The sequence below is a fragment of the Anomalospiza imberbis genome, chromosome 5, assembly GCF_031753505.1.
Source record: "Anomalospiza imberbis isolate Cuckoo-Finch-1a 21T00152 chromosome 5, ASM3175350v1, whole genome shotgun sequence".
Classification (NCBI taxonomy): domain Eukaryota; kingdom Metazoa; phylum Chordata; class Aves; order Passeriformes; family Viduidae; genus Anomalospiza; species Anomalospiza imberbis.
Window position 1 is genome coordinate 59,308,856 of NC_089685.1, and position 19,052 is coordinate 59,327,907.

The window sequence follows — 19,052 nt, forward strand, 5'->3', positions numbered from 1 at the left end:
TTTCAGCCTGCCACTCCCATCACTGAAATTCTTCTCATTACATAGATTTCACTTCTTTCCTTTCTACCTGAAGGCCAACAATCAGTGTTGTCAGACAAATGGTTCTTGATTTTTTATGGAACATTTCTGCAGCAGGACAAAAAGCCACTGATAAAGACCAGCATTTCCAAAGCAGGAAAAGCATCCTAATCTTGAATAGCTGTGACAACAACAGCTAATTCCTTTGCTTCTAGACTTATATTCATATCTAAATTGTTGCACTTGTTCTTTCCTTAGCTTTACTGTAAGTACACTTACAGATCTTCATAACTTGCTAATCCTGACCTTGCTGTGCTGAATTATCTTCTTGGTTTGGCTTTGGACCTTCCTTTTCACTATGATTGCTGAGCTGGAGGATGATCCTGGTTACCCTCACTAGACTTGCTCTGCTTGCTTTGCTTCACTACGGGGGGACCGTGATCTTGCTGTGAGGCCACTGTCCCTTCTACCCCACTCCCACTTCTCCTGGCTCCCCTTCTCTTTAAGAGCAGCCTGCTTATGCTGGAAATGGATTACACTCAAAGTGCAGAGATGGCCTTATGACAAAGACTGACAAATACTCAGAATGTGTGTGGTCAGAATGAAGCACATTTGGCCAAGCAGTTTGCAGTGAGCAGGACACTGCACTGTAGCTCTGCAGCCACATGGTCCTGCCGTACCCAAACAGGGGTTTGGACTATCACACACTGCACTCTCTCTCCCCCTGAAAATCTTTGAACTCCTCATTTGTCTGGTGCATGCCTACAACCATTTAATAGTCACATATGGCCATAGATCATTAAGGCACATCCTGATCACACAGCTGCTTCCCTTTGTTAATGACCTTCAGGACCAAGCTCAGCTTGACAGATGCAGAAGTACTAACCACATTGATGAAAGAGCACTTGGTCCTGGCAATCTGAGTGTGGGGGAGAATGAGAGGATATTACGCAATTTTTTTTAGATTATTAATAAGAAGTCACAGATCTGTAACCATCATGTTAATGGACATATCCATCTGTCTTCTTAGGGAATCTGCTACTGAAAGAGTTCTTGCCAACAGCTCAGGGAAGTGAGGTGGGAATGCTTTGTAGTTTTCTCAGTAATCCTCTAATACCAACCTCGATGTGGATGCAAGGATGCACCAACCCCATAGTGTAGTCTGAAGAATTGATGTACCCACTAAAGCATTACAGCCTGAGTATTGTGTGACTAATATGGGTTTGACAAGGACACAAGTGTGCTTACATTTTTGAATGGTCTAGTAGAAGCTAAATAAGTACTAAGTAAGTGTCTGAAAAATCCCTATAAATTTACAGGCCTGAAGACGGGGGATGATCTTACTTCTCTGAGTGCTGTCCATATTAAGACTGGGTTGTTTTTATGGCTCCATTTTATTTAGAGACACCCCATGGGTGGTGTTTGGGGTTAATGGTGGGTTTTGTCCAGGCATCCTCAAGATGCCCCGTTCGTTCCATGACCATGTGGCAGAATGCCATGGTTGAGTGAAGAGACCAAGGGTGTTCCTGAGGGTAGCTGTGCCTCATCTGCCCTCATTGCTAAACAGCTGGAACTGCAACTGCCTGGGAAACCTGCAGGTGTCAAGGGGAGCACCGAAAACTGTTGAAGCAGGGGCTGAAGGGCTGGTAGAAGTCCTGGCTTACCTCAGTCAAAGCCCTACTGGCTTATTGAAAAAGAGCAGAATAGAAATAACAAAGACCTATCCTTTGCATTTTGATAATCACAGAATGCTCCGGCTGGGATTTTGCAGGGACTCTGGATCTCTCTGATAGTCATGCAGAGAGCTGATAGCCTGTGGTGACTTATAATCTGTGGTATCCAGAGCAGAGCTCTCTCTAAAGAAGTATGTGTGAATAGTATGACATCAACCTGACCTAGTCACTCAGAGCAGTGATTGCAGTAATTTGCACTTATGACTCTGTGTCAATGTTAAAAGACTAAAATTGAAAGTATCAGTACTTCTATCTTTTACTATTCCTCTCCTCAATGATTATTTTTATGCTCATACTAACAGTTAGCATGGAGGTCAGAGAGATCATTTCCATAACTCATTTTTCATGCAGCTTTTGCCCTGTATCTTAACTCAAGGCACTCCAGATCACACAATATTCTCCATGAAAAAGTACAGATATTGGCCATAAACCAGAAATCCCTGCTTTCCTTTTATAGTAACTGTCCCCACAGTCATAATGAAAGATGCAGTTATCACAGTATCTTCCTTGCTTCCTCCTGTGCTATCCCTCTCTGAGTCCTCTTCTGGGTGAGTGAGCCCTCTAATGTGTCCTTGGGGAATTCACAAGCTCCAAAAGGAATAGACTGGATATGGGCTGTGTCCCCATGGAGGGTGGTGCTCACCCCACTGACAAATACAGTTCTGAATGAAGCAACTTGGAGCTGCTCTCACTCACAGCACTTTGCAGCCAGCACAGCAGCATGTGGGAGCTGGGTGCTCTGTTCCAGCTCGACATGACCTCTTTCTCTGACTATTCCTGTATAAAAGGAAGATTCAGGGATATAGGTCCATCTACATGAGGAGACATCATTCTCTTTTCAAGGTGATTTTGGGTCATACCACTATAGTGGTGAAAAAACCTGGGTGCCAGAACTTGCCTGTCAGTCTCCTTCAAAAAGCGAGATGGCTCGTTGTTTCAGCTCTCTGCTTCACTCAGGAAATAGCTAATAAGAACAGAAACACAACTATAATTAGTAGAAATCACTGCTTAGAAAAAGACCCAAAGAGTAAACCATGCCGATAGCTTATAACTTAGAAGACTCATCAACAGTTAATTAACAGTGGAGGCATTGCAAAATTAAGTATATTTACAGCTGCAAGAGGCAGTGTCAATGCAAAGCTGGGCCTATCTGAATTTACTCTTACTTCTAGTGGGAATGTTGGAATGTTTCATGGAAGAGATTTGAATTAAACCAACCCAGAGCTTGACCCAATCCCATACCTTTAATTATACCGTATAAATATACATGAAAGGTGCACTTAAGATACTATGTTCTGTTGTTATGGCAACTGATGTTTTAAAAGGGATTATGAGAAATAAGCAAAGGAAAGCTATATGGAAACAAATGCATCATGTTGTTATAGCAACCTTTTAATTTCAAAGAGGCATGGAATTACCTGTGGTGTAAGCATTGCTGGGAACCTGCTTCCAGGTGTGGTTGAGGTGGGCCAGAGAAAATAATGTTATACTGAAGCCTGTATATATGTATATATTGGTTGAAGTTTAACTCGCTACAAATCAGTTTCTCACAATAGGGTACCTTTTATATAAGACAATCTGAAATTTAAAGCAAAAACAATGGGTTTATCTCAGTCTTGTCAATTTACGAGATTGCTGTACTGTGAAATTTGTAATACTTCCAAACTGATTTGCTTTCTGTGTCAGTCTTTCAGAAGCATATTAACGCGTAGGGTCCAAAAGATTTGTCTTGAAATCATTAGATTCCCTGGAAATAAACATGTAAATTTATATCCCTAGAAGTGTTTAAGGCCAAGTTGAACGGAGCTCTGAGAAACCTAGTCTAGTGGAAGTGTCCCTTCCCCATGACAGGGACATTGCAACTAGAGCATCTTTAAGGTCCCTTCAACCAAATCATTCTATAAGTCTATGGTTCTATTATACATACATATATATATATATATATACACACACATATATGTATGCCTGTCTTCCTCATTCTTGTTTTAACTACTCCCATGTGCCAATCAGTTTGTGTCACCTCTTCCCTCATTATTGTCTTACAACCCTCCTGGTTGTTTCTTTTTACCCTCCATTCTTCCATGGTCCTACTCAACCTGAGATAACAAGCAATTTTGCACCTGGGAGGGGTGAAGCTAAATTTACAGGAATCTTAAGCTCCAAAGGACTATTGCACATCTAGTAACAATTCTAGCCTCTTTTCTGATTTCACTCAGCAAACATGACAAAACAGAATGGGGGAAATGCAGTCCTGAGAAGAGATATTGTGTGAGAATGGAACCAAGGCAGTAATTGCACTGAAATATATAATGAAACTTCAGCCACTGTATACGAGAACACTCTGAAATCACCCCATTAGCTATGAAGTGATAAAAGAAGAATCCTGAGTAGAGCACTACTCAGTCACAAGCCACAGGACCAGTACTGCAACCAAGAATAACTTCATCATCCTGTAAAGTTGCTGTGAGAGGAAAATTACAGCCCAGTGTCTTCTCTTGCTTCATGCACCTGCTGGGCATAGATATGTTGGGAGAAAGGGGAATAGGGGGGGCTGTTGCTTCCCATTGGCTCTGCCCAGCTCACCAGCAGTGCTTGCAGGATGTTTATGACCTGGTCACAGCCAAGCGATACCCTCTTTTATTTTTGCTTTTCACTGAACAACAGAAGTTTCTGCCTCCTATTGACATAGCAAGAAACTGGTTATTTTTATTATGCAAACAGGTGCTTGCCTCAAAGCTGCAGACTGTCTTCTTGCTCTTGGCAATGGGGAGTGATTTTCAACCTTCTGAGGGAGGTCACAGCTGGTAAGGATGCATTTCAGAACTGGCCCTTCCATGTTGGTGGGTCACTTGGAAGCAGAGAAGGAGCAGGAATATGGCATGCACCAGTTGGGTATAGCAAGTGTAACACTTAACCTGCCTTCTTTACAAAAAAACAATTACTTCTAATTCTGGAAGTCAGAGGAAGTGAACATTTGCAAATCCAACCTACATGCATGAACAAGGCCCTACAACACGGGGGGGGACGGGGATGACAACTTATCTGCAGAGATGGCCAAAAGGCTGTGTCTATTGCATAGGTGTGTGGTGGAGCTGCAGAGCTGGGGAAGGACGCTCTGGGCTCCTGGAGTTTGGGAACTGTGTCAGTCACAGAATATGCTGAGTTGGAAGGGACCCACAAGGATCATTGAGTCCAGCTGCACAGGGCAAACCCAAGAATCACACCATGTGCCTAAGAATATTGTCCAAATGCTTCTTGAACTCTGTCAGACTTGATGCTGTGACTACTTCCCTGGGGAGCCTGTTGCTCTATGTGAAGAGTATTTTTCTAATTTTGAACATGGAGTGCAACACACAGACTTAGTAAATCCAAGCAGTGCAACACCAGGAGTTAGCCAACAATACAGATGGGGTTTACTTTAGCAGGGTTTTGCTGTGCAAATATGTTGTGCAAACTATGTTGAAGCTTCTTTAAGGGATTTTCTTCCTGCTTGTCTTAAAAACTTGTTCACAGATGCAGCAAATCACCTCTGGAGGCTCTTATCTCACTTCAGTAGTGAGAAAATGTAGAGAACTGGAAAAGAAACCCTGTTTCTGGGTGTTAGCTGGGCAGGAACTAACCCATATATTCTCAATATGGCCTACTTGAGCCTCACTAGAAAGCACTCAGCTTAAGAGAAGGGTTTGCAATGGGAAGATGTGCTCCTTCAGTACCAGCATCATCACTGGGAACTGCTGGAGTCATATCTGAGCTAGGCTCAGGTACAGCTCAGCTTTGAGGCACCTTTGTCTGTGCTGTGGATTTCAGAGGGTCTCTGCTCCTGAGGGCCTGCACAACTCCTGTTAGAGTGTAAGTGCTGTGCACATGCAGTGCAGAAGCACAGAAAAGATCCTTAGGGCTGTTTGCTAATGCTCCGGCTGTGTTCTGGATATGGACCTCAAGAAAGATTAGGAAGCAGCTAGTCCAGCCTCAGGAAGCATAGCAGAAAGGAAAACCCAAAGTGTCTGAAATTTTTTATTCATTGTGGTCTGTCCCCCTGCCTTGGCTTTTTCTATTAGCACATGCATTTCTGTGGAAAAGTTCATTTCTCATCAAAAGTAGAGGTGGGGGGCAGAGATGTTAGTTAGGTTTTCATTTATTGTTTGTCAATAGTGACAGCCAGCATTTGTTTAAATGTGGTAGGTGGTTCATTTTTTTTCAGTTAAAGTCTCAAACAATGATCCTTATTCAAGGTTTTTTCATTCTCTACCAGAAAATATATGAGTAAAAAACTGATTTTCCAATCAGCTCTTCTTCTTTCTCCTGCATCTTGATGTCTGTGATTCATTGACTTTCATAGAGGCTTCTCTTTACATTCAAGACAGTAGTGATTTTACATTTTCCCATTTTTCCCATGTCATCCAACACCTCCTTCTATTGCCTCACTCACTTGGGTCAGATTCTCATGTTTATACAGCTTAAACCCTTCTTTGTTTATGGAGATACAGAAATATCCATTTCAGTATGACTATACTTTGTACTGATAGAAATAATCCTACCCCGTTTCAGGCTTGTTCCTTCTAGGGATTGTATTGCTGTAGCAATTGCATAAGAAAAATGACATTCACAACCAAAAATAACTTAATCATTACTGACACTGAATATAGAACTCATCATGAGGTAGGTGGTGGAAATGATGGTTTTATTTTGACCATTTGGCAATCACTGAAATTGAAAAAAACCACATAAATGCCCTCATCACACTGAACCTAGCTGTAAGATTTGGAGAGATTTCACTGGAGAAGAGATGGGTCCCTCTTTCCTTTTCCTTCCTCTGCTAAGCCTGAGGACATCCTTGACTGGAAATATAAGGCTGGCTTCAAGTTTAAATGGCAGGAGCACTGTTTACATTTCTGTTTGTTTACTGAGACCTTGAAATGCCTCTACAGAGCAGTCTGCTCTCAGAGCTACTGAATATATTAAATTCCACCACCTCTTCTCTCTAATCAGAACTGAACGATTGGCTTCAGAAAACAAATGGGATATTATTTTGTCATAATGGTGTTTCATATTTATAAAACTAGGTCTGAAAGGAATTGCAACCAAAAAAATTTAGGGAAGAAAGAGGAAAAAAAATGTCCTAAATGTTTAATGATCCTCAGCAAACAATCTGTCAAAAGAAGGAAAGATTTCTTTGCCAGTCTGATAACTGATCTATAACCTTGTTCTACGTGGTTAGTGTTCCCATCCCCTCCCAGCTCTGCCTTGTAGAGCTTCTAGGAAACTTCATGGAAAGAATTCTTGTTCTCAGTACACTCTCTTCGCTCCCTAGACATTTGTAAGGTAGAGTTTAGCTGAGCACTTCTTGCACAGACTGCTATTACCTTCCAGGGAAAAGTTTAGCATTTCCAAAAGGGGCTCAAATTGCAGGCCACATACATGTTCAGCTGAGTCCAGGACTAGAAGGGGCCTACAAGGCACCTTGGGAAATCCAGTCTGTCTTCCCACTCCTATCTAGACCAGTTTTCAGATTTCAGTAATTTGGCCCAGCTCCTGTTGCAGCAGTTGGGCCACCACTGATATTTTTAATCCACTCCTGATATGAGCTATTTCTTTAAAGGTCTTTTTCAAAGATTATTTAAAGGTTTTTCAATTCTTCTGACTTTTTGCATTGCTCCCTGAAGAAGCTTAGGGCTATGGGACACACTGAGAGTTACAGCTCCTGTGAAATATCCATTCCATACAGTGATGACACCTTTATCAAAAATGCTTCAGGGTGATTGAGTATGGATGAAACAGAACAAAACAGAGGAATGTAGTCCTGTGTGTTGTTTTTCTCATGCCAAAGTAAAAACATTAGTTTGAAGAAGGCCGAGTGTAATAAATTTCATTTTAGTTTCACACTGGTTAGATGGTTCCCCAGACATACCTAAATAGAAGATCATCTTCTTCCTAACTGTGTCTGTGGCATCTTCACTGAATTCCTTCTGCCTCTGGAGTAGGGAATTGGCTTTTGTTACTGAGTCTGCTGTTTGTCTTTCCCATTCAGCAGAGGGAGAACTACAGAGTCTGTGATGCACATGTTCATATACATCTGCCTTGTTTCAGAGAAGTTCCTGCTAAAAAAAATGGACAGCCTATTTGGTTCAAAGTCCTCCTATTAAGATAGTTTTGACCTAAGGTAGTGATAAAAGAAGTACTGACAGGATTTCCTTGTGCTAGTTACAAGGATGTGTGACTAGCCCTGAAAGTCCTGCTGAAAGTTGTGGTTTAAGCCCAGCTTAAAATGAAGGAAATAAAGCATCACGCAGCTGCTTTCTCAGTCCCCTGTTCTTCCTTCAACCCAGTGGAATGGAGAGGGCAGTCAAAATAAAACTTTTAAGCTGAGATAAGAACAATTTAATAGGGAGAACAAAAGCCATAGAGACAAGCAAATCAAGGAATTAATTGACTGCTTCCCACAGGCAGGTAGGTGTTCATCCACCTCCAGGAGAGCAGGGCCTCATCACACATGGCAGTGACTTGGGAAGACAAACACCATCACTCTAAATGTCTCCCCCTTCCTCCTTCTTCCCCCCACTTTATATACTGAACATGATGTCATTTGGTCTGGAATATCCCTTTGGTCAGCTGGGATCACCAGTCCCAGCTGTGTCTTCTCCCAGCCTTCCATGCATCCCCAGTCTTCCCACCAACGTAGCAGTATGAAAGTAAAAAAGGCCTTGGCTCTGTGCAAGCCCTGTTCAGCAGCAGCAAAAACATTTCTGTATCATCAACCCTGTATTCAGCACAAATCCAAAACACAGCCCCACATCAGCCACTGTGAAGAAAGTTAACTCTACCCCAGCCAAAACCAGCACAACAGGGATGTGCCAGGCCACAGAGCATGTCAGATTAGGGAGGGAGCGCTGTGATATTCAGACTGGAACAGCAACGTCACAGAAGCTTATATAAATGTTCTGGGATTAGGGCAAAGCTTTGTGGAATGCAACAAGAGATTTAATCAAAATTGACATTTTCCAGGATAATTGAATGACAATGGAGGCAATTGCTGCTGCCAGCAGTGGAGTGAAACACAAACCAAATATGTGTTTCTGGTGGATTTTAACAGCCAATTATTTGAGTTCCCAAGCTTCCTTTCTCTGGAAGAATGAAGGGTATGGCAGGAGGACACACCTTCCATTGCACTGTTTCTCATATTCTTTCCTTCCATCTTGGGGCAATACTGGAGAGAGGATTACATGACAGAGAAATCTTTGCTTGGTCTGTTCCAACACAGCAGTTCTTTTAATAACTGAATTCATCAGCTGTCCCAGAGAGGGTTCATTGTAGTCAGCTTAGAAAATATCATTTAATTGTGATTGTGTGTGTCTTGTGATTCAAGACACCTGAAGGTGCACAACTAAGTAATACTAACTAAGTATTACTTTTCTCAATATTGAGTAATACTACTTTACTTTGTAATAAAGTTTTCATTACTTTTCTCTGGTGTCATTTCAGTGGGCAAAGCTCTGCTGTCAGTATTTTTCAACATAGGTTGCAACTGCAATCTAGCCTCCTCCTCCAACACAGAGGTTCTCAGACTGTGTCCCACAGAGCACACGGGACTGGCTGCCAACAGCAGCTGCCTCCTCACATGTTTCTGGCTCCTTCTCTTCACTTCCAACAGTTAGAAATAGCTACAAATACATTTAAGTGCTCTCATGATGTTTCTTTCCCATACAGGCAATTACTATTATTGGCACAGGGATGTACTCTTCAGCGAATAGAAAAGGCAGTAACTACACACTCACAGATTGTAGTTCTGATGGTCCACAAAAGCTCTGGGGCAAAAAAAGGGAAAGTCTCAGTATTAATGCAAAGGATCCCTGCTATAAGGACATCATAATTAGCTGGTAATGCTTAATCTTTTCAGGTCACTGGCTCGTATGAGTGCAAACACCCTTTGGGTTTCTGGATGTCTGACAGACGTAATAAGGGCTCTAGGTTCATTAATTCTCATGTTAATAATGTTTTTAATTTGTTGTATTCATTTCATAACTAATATTTGGCTTTCAAAGCTGCAAGTATAATGTCTCCCTTTAAGGAAAACAGTCTGGAGAAAAAAGCCAGTAATTGCATGATTTGTATATCAGCTTCACTTACTTAAAAAGAGACCAGAAGAGAGAAATTATTTTTATTTCTTTCAGTGTCACAAACTAAAAGACGTGAACTGCATCATCTTTTTCTCACACTTGGCTTTTGGGACTGTACAAATTTAACTCTTGGCTCTTCACATCCAGGACATGTAATGCATCATTCCCACCCAGGCCTTCTCTTGCCTCACAGATAACACACCTGGACTTGGATTAATACTGAACTTCATTTGACAGAAATGAAGAACCATCTGAGGAAAAAGTTTTTCAAAGGCACAAGCATTTTCTCAAATCTTCTTGATCCTGAGATTTACTTGCCCTGACTCCAGCTTCCCTTGAAAAATCCAGAACAACCTTTCTTCCAGGCCATGTCACCTTGCCAGTACTCCAACAAATCTGTGTGCAAGACAAGAACTGCTGTGAAGTGGGAATGTCACAGCCACTCCAGTTTCTTTGGCTTTGTCTGTGTTGTCCATGGTGAGGAGGGACAAGAATTCAGGAATGAGAGAGCTGACTCTACACCACTGAGGACTGGAACCACAACATTGAATGCTTGGCAGCAAACATAGGGGGTGGTTGGGTTAAGCCCAAGGTAAAAGGGCAATGACTTTAAACATAATTTATTATTTTATTTCTGCTGTAGGGAATAGGAACTGTCAATAAATGCTTATGACAATTGATTTCAAGACAGTAAGAGAACAATAATATTTAAAATGTCACTTTTCAGCAGACATGGATTATAAAGTAACTGGATTTCATCACTGAAGGAAAAATAGCCATAGGTAGATTTATTCTCTGTTGCTATTGGTCTTTCTGCTGACCTTTACAAATAGAGGTAAAACCTCTTCTTCAATGCATTCTGTATGACTTTGACTGCTATGCTGAGTAAAGGTAGTCTGTCATCCATCTCCTCAAGCCCATGCCTCACTTCCAAACACAGTCATGTGGATAGAAAAACACAAGGATATGTTACAACTTCTCCTCCAAAAAATGCAAAACAATAAATATATGAAAAGTCATTAAGAACATTCCTCTCACACTCAGGCCTCCCCCACCAGGTCACAATCAAATCACACAATCACACAGTCTGCAATCAAGCCTCCAAGGATTACCATCAAGATAATCTCCAAGAGTAATTGTCAACTTGTGCAGCTCTCCAGCCTGAGTCTGCCTGAATAGATCAAAGAACCCTAGACATTGATCATAACACAGGCTTGCCAAAAGACATGCATTTAGCATGGAGCAGCATCCTCAGCACAGTCCAGATGGCTCTTTGAAGAGCTTTTATTATGCTTTGTTCCACTGCAACAACAGCTCTCAATGGCATTCTTGTTTTGTTTTGTTATCAGGCTCCGGAGAGCAGGAAGCACATGATTGTGCTGTGTTCCTCATATATACAGTTCAACTACCACCCTGCCACCCTCTTGCTCCCAGTGCAATGTGCTAAACATGCTATTAACAGATGGCTGTTACAGGAGAAGAGAGAAATAGCTCTGGAGTTCAGCAGCCCTAAGGGGTAGCAAATGGTCCCAGCAGGAAAATGTCAATTGAGCTTTGTTTTCCTGATGTGGCTGGGGTCTTCTCAGCCCATGAGTGAACTGCAGCCTCAGCAAATGCACCATCTCATCTCAGCAGGGGCCTCCCAGATTTTACTCAAAATTTGGGTTTGCATCATCATGGCTACAAGAAGCAATAACTGGTTATTCTGGCAGTTCTGAACCCACAGATGTGCAAACAAGCCAGGCAGTGTTTTAATGTGCATTTCCATTATGCTCTGCTCTACTGGAATTTCTTGGCAAACCTAGAAACAGGCCATGCCTGTACCTACAGATGGATGAAGCAATAAATCTTTACATTTGCTGTTTTCCAAAGTAGCATTCAAGTCAGCAAAGACTTAGAAATATTCCTAATGCCAGTGCATAACTCCTTCAGATGCCTGCAAGAGCACAGGCAACATTTACTTGATTTGTGCACTGGATTGCCTCTGATCCATTCGTTGCAATTTCTTGAGCCTGCTGCCAATTCAGAAACTATTTCTGAAATCAAATGAAGGCAAACACACCCCATCTCTACACTCCACTTCCCTGCCCTATCTTTGCTTGGGCACAGCAGTTCACAATGGAGGAGAAAAAAGATGATGAACCAGAAGAAATTATTTAGGCACAAATTATTTAGGCCCAAACTTCAGACTACTATTTTGGCAACATTAATATAAGATGCAAATCTCTTTCCCAAATACCTGCTGAAGATGTGAGAGCAGCTTATGGTGTGCTGCTTTACAGCTTGTTTGCACATATGTCATTCCTTAATGGGTTTTCCTGACATTTGTTGTTTTTTCACAGCATAACTTTATAAATGGGAAAAATTAGGAACAACATAAGACATGAGAAACTTCCCAGTAAAAGAGAGGAACCAGTCTGGGAGATAGTACAAAGCAAAAGATGGACATTATTATGTTCTTTGTTAAGCTGAGTAAGAGGTAACAATATATTCAGAATTAAAAACAATATGCAAAGTTTGAACAGCAACTAGAAGTATTGCATGCCTATCTGAAAAGTTTACTGTGAATTTTAAGGATATTTCTCACCTTTTAAAACTTGTTTAATTCAGGAACTTCTAAAATCATGTAAAAAATATAAAAAACAGGTATTCAAGCTGTTTTTATGGTATTTCTTAGCAGCACCTAGTGACTTTTATTTCCAGTGAAAAATATATTGTTACTTAGAATACCTGTTTTGCAAGTGAAAAAATAGCTTAACATGATGCTTTAAATGCAATATGAGCAATTATGTTCTGCCTGAATACTTTTTCCAAAAGTCTAATTAGATACAACCCTATATCATCAAACCAGCAACACAGAACACACTGCAGCAGTATAAATTGTCATGAGCTGTGAAGAGTTAAAATGGAGAAAGATCCATAATGGTAAAAGCTAGACAGAATACCTGAAGGACAACTGTGAAACTAGAATTCCGACACCAAATAAAAATACCAGCTTCCTAAGAAAAAGAGCAAACTTGAAAAGACCAGTAATGACTGTCATGTCATCTTTGACACTGCTGATGTATTACAGGACCAAAAGGGCAACTTCTACAAATTAAAATTCTTAAAATTATGTGATGTCAGTAACATCTGAAATGAGCTTTTGAAACGTGGGCCTGAATAAACATGGGGTTTATTTATTCTAAACATTCGGCCCTAACATGTTTCAGAAATACAGTGCAGCAGAATAATTTGCCCAATATATTCAAGCAGAGGTACTCTCAAGCAAAGTAATTGCACAGATACTTGTATTAATAGCTACATGAGCAGACGATTCTGTCCTTTTCCTTCAAAAATCTGTTCCCCTAGACTGTAACTCTGATAAAGAATGAAACTGTCTGTGGCCACTACAACATAATTAATAAAAGCCAAATTAGTTTCCCTCCTGAAAAATGAACCATAGACAACACCTTCACCTTACAGATACCATTAACAAAAGTTTTAACCTCCCCTCCTTATCCACAAAATGAAGAAGTTATTTTCCCCTTCACAGACTTTCTTAAATAGGCTTCATCTGGTCCTTTCTGCTAGAAAGTCAAACTAGTGGGCAGAGCTGGGATGGTGTTTGAATGCAATAGTAGGGAACACATGTAAAATAAAAAATGAAAGGCTAAAAGCTTATTAAAAATTAAGCTTTACGTGTAATTTCAACTCAAATCACTTGTGTCTAGCTATGAGCAACTTGCTAGCTAACCTTGAACAGCTCTTGCCCTAAAACCAAAAGTTCTGCCATTTGTTCTGGAGTAGAATCACTCATCTGAGAGTTCATCATGTCTCCCTGATGAAAATCAGGATAATTCGGTCCCAGTTTTCAGACGGTACCAAGCTTTTACCTGTGTGGTTTGATGAGGAAAGCAACCTGTATATTCTGAAGTCCACCAGGAAGTTTTAGTCTAGTGTTAAACTGCTAGAACACCTACGCTTTTGAATTGATTCAGCCTTCTGAGATACTGAATACATTGAAGGAAAAATATGTTTGGGATCTCTTGGCATGGGCAGCAGCAGGTACTTTCTTTGTGCTAAAGTTTTAGGGCAGGACCCTTGCCTGGTGGTGCTATGTTGGCTCTGAAGCGTACCCTAGACAACGCTGTACTTTGTTCTTCCAGATTAGCCCAAATTTTTCATCTTCCACAGCCACATGCAAAATCTCACAAGAATTGTTCTTTGGGGAATCATTGGTCTGCAGTAAGAAGGGTTACATACGTTGCACGAAGGAGATGTCTATCCACATCCATGGCAGCATTGTACAGCAGGTCAGAATATCAACACAGCTGAGAAACACACACGCCGCCCCAGGCATCGAACAAAAATGCAAATCTTTGAGAAATGCTTATTAAACACTCTAAAAGACTGTGGGATGCCACAGATCCCCATGCAGATTCATGACACCAGCAGACCTCTGTGTGCTATAATATACAAATGTAAGGCATACACTCTCCAGACAGACTCAGTGGTCATAAACTAAAGGTGGAAAATGAGAGGCATAATGCACACCTAGAACCCAGAGGAGGTAAGCCATTTAAATCATGGGGGGAAAAAAGGGAAGAAGTGACTTTTTTTTACCCCAGCAGTATCCAAAGTGTGAAAATGCATGAAAATGTTTCTTCCTTGGACTAGGAGAGAATAAGAGAAACATTTCTTACACAAAAGTCACAAACAGTATTTGTTAAACCTTGGGGGAAAAAAGAGAGGGAAAAAAGTAAAAAGGGAAGCACTATGCAGCAACATAAAATTACATCTGAAGGGTCAGAAAGATTACGTCCCAGGAAGGCTGCTGTCTGCCTGTCTTGGAAGAACCACATACTCTGCACCTTTGATAGCTCCCTTGGGAACCTGTCCCTTTTTAGGCTTTAACAAGGCTGTGTGCACATGTCAGAGAGTACCATGCCACCACTGTTTCATCTAACAGCAGTCAGAACAGTGGAGTCTCAAACAGATCTGGTGGAATTTCAGGCTTGTCTGTATCACTCTTTCACTGTGGCATCTGGCAGTGATTTGCAGTAGTTCACAGGGTAGAAGAAATGCCCCATATTATAAACATATTTTAGTCTGATTTCCAGTGTAAATAAGGCAAATGTGATTATTAAGGTAAAAAGAAAAAATGGAGAAAAGAAATACTGCAGGTTTAAATGGAGATAATAGGAAGTCCTTTTTTAAAAAAAAAATCATTCAAAAAAAGCAAATTCTACTGAAAATTAGCTTCCCTGGTTCCCTTTCTCATGCAGATACACATTTTGTAGACCTGGGCTTATTCTACTTGTGACATCTTGATCTTTCTTAGCTGCATGCTGTCTTTTTAGTTAATGCAAAGGATGTCATCTACATGACTCATGCAAGCAGAGGTTATCTCCAAGTAGTCAACAGATATAGATGTCCTTCAACTCATCCATGAGGGTTGGCAGCAGTTCCTTTCTTGGAGACACCGTTCAGTGTAAACTCTTGAGAAGATTTGTATTTGTTCCCCATTCCCCAGCAGTCCCAGCAAATAGGGTGAGGTGATGGTAAATCATTTCAGTATCAGCCCTGAGCAAGCTGATTGTCTTGAATTAATCTCTTTGTGGACAGAGGTTTCAGAAATTCCACAATTTCAGTTCCCTCTGTCTGTAGAAAACACTCAGGACAATGAGAGAGGATGAAAATGCAGGGGTTGCCTTGCTTGTTCCAGCATATTGCTGCTGGACCAACAAGCTGACCAGCAATAGGTTGCTGACCAGAGCAAGGCATGTGGTTGCATCAACAGTGAGCTCACCTCCCAACTCAAATGGCCACTGGGGAAAGGCACAGATTGTTGTTGTTATTACCTGAAGTCACTGCACTACAAGAGCATATGACAGGTGGGTTAACACACCCATTTACAGTCACTTGGCCTTGCCTGCCACCATTTCTGGACTTCACTCTTGAGGATGGCATTCTGACATGAGACAGGAGTCTGAAAGGAAGGGAAACGTGGCCCCTAGACTGGCTGGTAATTAGAAAGAAACTCCCACTGTGGCAAAAGTTAAGAGTACAGTGTCTCAAGAACATTATTCTATAGGATTGTCAGTCCAGGGCCTTTCATCAGAGTTTAAATTCAGCCCATTTTCCTTTTTAAAGTATGGTTACAGTCTGAAAAGTGAGACTGTAAAATGAATTCTTAGTGCTTCCTATTTATTCCCTCTCAGTGACTTCCATACGAAACATGCTTCATTTAAAACTCAAAAATAAAGCTTTCACCTGCCAGCAAATATATGTTCAAAGCAATTTCTCACAATCAAGTTATGTTCTTTCTGTTTCATACATCATCACTAACAACAATTATTCTGGGGTCAAAAAATAGGAGGAGTGTGTGTTTCCATGATGGATGTGGCAACATGGAACAGAACTCACTTTTGCCTGACTACAGTGCTGACAGTAGTAAGATTTTATTTGTGTCAGTAAAAATAAGGGCTGCCATTAAGTCAGGGAGACCCAGTGCATGAAATGCTGTTTTTATCACCACTTTCCTCAGCATAACCTCACTTTAAACAAAGCCACAAAACAAGAATGTCTCTCCAATGCTGCATCTTGTTTAATTCAGGTTGCCAGAGAGCAAGCCAATTTGTCAGAGACTATGCCTGCACTGTCATGCTGAACTAGTGGCTCATAATTCTGGTGTGGTTTATTCAGGGGTCCTAATTCTTGGCTCGTGGCAACAAGCAGACAAAGGCATGGTATGTAAGTGTCCTTTTGGCCAGCGCTGACTCATTGGCCACCTGTGCAGTTCTGAAGCCTCTACCTGAATTTTGAACTTCATGATTTGCAATGTTCCACTTTATTCATAGTGCAACAAGTGAATTTTGAAATGAGGGGTGGTTTTTTTGTGTATTAGGTTAGAAAAGGAAAAAAAGAAAAAAGAAAGAAAAGGAAAACAAAACATTATTTCCAGTGTGTGTTATGGAAGGATTCAGGGACAAAAATCTGGTCTTGAGAAGTCTAACCTTTACACATCTGACCCTCAGATCCAAAATAGCATGTGCAGAGAAAGAGATGGAAGAACTGGTTTGCTGTCCATGACTCCAGCTAAACCCAGGTTGCTCATACTTAGACTTAGGTTACAGGTAATACCCAGGACAGGAGCATCCTAAAAATTGCCCCTCTTTGCATCTGTTTCACTGCAGGTAACCTTTTCATAACCTTTTAAAACTCTCTGGATTCCTTAGAGTAAGGAACTTGATAAGACATGGTAATTGAACCTTTCTTTCTTGAGAGATTTCTAACCACCAGGCTCTGGACCATTCTGGATTGACATAGATTGACCGCTTCTGCCATCAATGCCAGGTGCAGCCCAGAGGTCTGATCCTCACTGCAGCAGAAGGAAGTTGACTTTTTCTTAAGGATTTTCCAAAGTGCCCTAAGTTATGGATTACTGGGATCTGACCTTCTGTCATAGATCTGATCCTGAAAATTGTTGCATCCTCTTGTGATTCCCCCACTGATTTCACACTCTGGGCAAGTAGGGAAGGTTGCCCTGCCACTGAATATGTGAACAATGAAAATGAGTCCCAAGCCCCTTCTACCCCCTTGCCACAGGAATAATGGCACTGTGCCCATGAGAATGGTGGAGTTGATGCCATCTGTTTCCCCTTTTTTTTTGGTCCTTAGAGGAAGATCCTACTCCTTCCTCAGGTGTATGGCAGATCAAGCTTACCACTTCTGTCCTGTGGTTATGGAAGAGTAGGAATTAAACCCCTGCTTCAGAACTCCTGGCTTGGGCAATGCTCCTTAAAAGCAGTTACCACAGAGTGAAGGCAAGGCACTTTAACAGTGAGAAAAGCCTGACTCCCTCATTTTGATCATAGCCTCCACATTCCTGGGTTTTTAAAATCACTTTCATGCTGGGAAGTGAATCAGACCCAAGATAAAATTGTGTCCACATTTAGGGAAAGTTTATGGGTGTGCATAGGAGCATGAACATGTGGGCAAGGATTAAAGCATGAAGGATAAGGAAAAGCCAAAATTGAAGTGTTTTGAATTACCATTCTCGGATGAAAGGGCTCTCAGCAAGTTGCCCAAATAGGTATTGCTAGATTAAATATCTTACATCTGCTCCATTGCAGGGAATCTTTTGGGAAAAAAAAAAAAAAAAAGTGGCCTTTTATCGATTGTGGTAATTATTTCATACTATTTTCAATAGCAGCTTTCTTAAGAAGAGGAAGAATCAGCTGTCTGCTTTGGTCAGTTTGACCTGCTAGAGAGTTTTTGTTGTTTTATTAGTGTACATGCAAAGAGCTCATGGCTTGCCTCTTGCCAGCCCTCAGTGGAAAACACAGTGCAGAAAGTTTTGACATGAGTACAAACAAGTCTGCTTTGTCAAAAACATGTAGAGGTTTAGTGCTTGAAGTCAAATAAATCAAAACATGAAGTATGTATTTTCAAAATTCAAATGTTTTCTTTATGAAATGTTACTGAAACTGTAATTCAGGTGCCTGCTGCTGCATAATTCTCACTTTACACAGTTTCCTACAGGAATGACATCTCATGATTTCATACATCATGTTCTCCAACTTGGTAGAAGCTGGTGATGCCTCATGCCAGTTGCATCATCCTATTGGAAAATGGGAACTGGGTCCATAGAAGTCCAGCCTAGAGAAGTAATGTAGAGTATGGGGTCCTGAAGTACTCAGCTCACCACGTGGATGTTTTGGAGGTGAAACAGTCTATTTTCATTTAACATCTTCAGAATAGCTGCACTTTTCCTTCTCCTCCTATTCAGAAGACACAATTTACAAGATGGTATGCTGAACTTTGTAAACCAAATTTTTCATGGAAAAATTGTCAAGAATAGCCCTAGATCTCATTCTTCTGAAGTTTTATATTTACTAACACCACAAATGGCTCTAACAGCCACTGTTGCAGCAGAAAAATCCAGGAAAAAGAGGAGCTGCCAACTAGACACAAATTCCACAATAGCCAAACATTGCATTTTCAAGCCATCACTAAACATTATTAGTGGACTTGGAAAGATGATTTGGCACAATAAGGGACAGGCTACCACAACCTGTTCTGCACTAAGAGGTTAAAAAGAAAGCTTTGGCCTCCATTGCTGTCAGCTTAGTGCTCGTAAAATAGCTTAAAAGCACTTTACATCTTTCTTTAAAGCAGCAGGTAAAAAAAGCATGAAATGTGG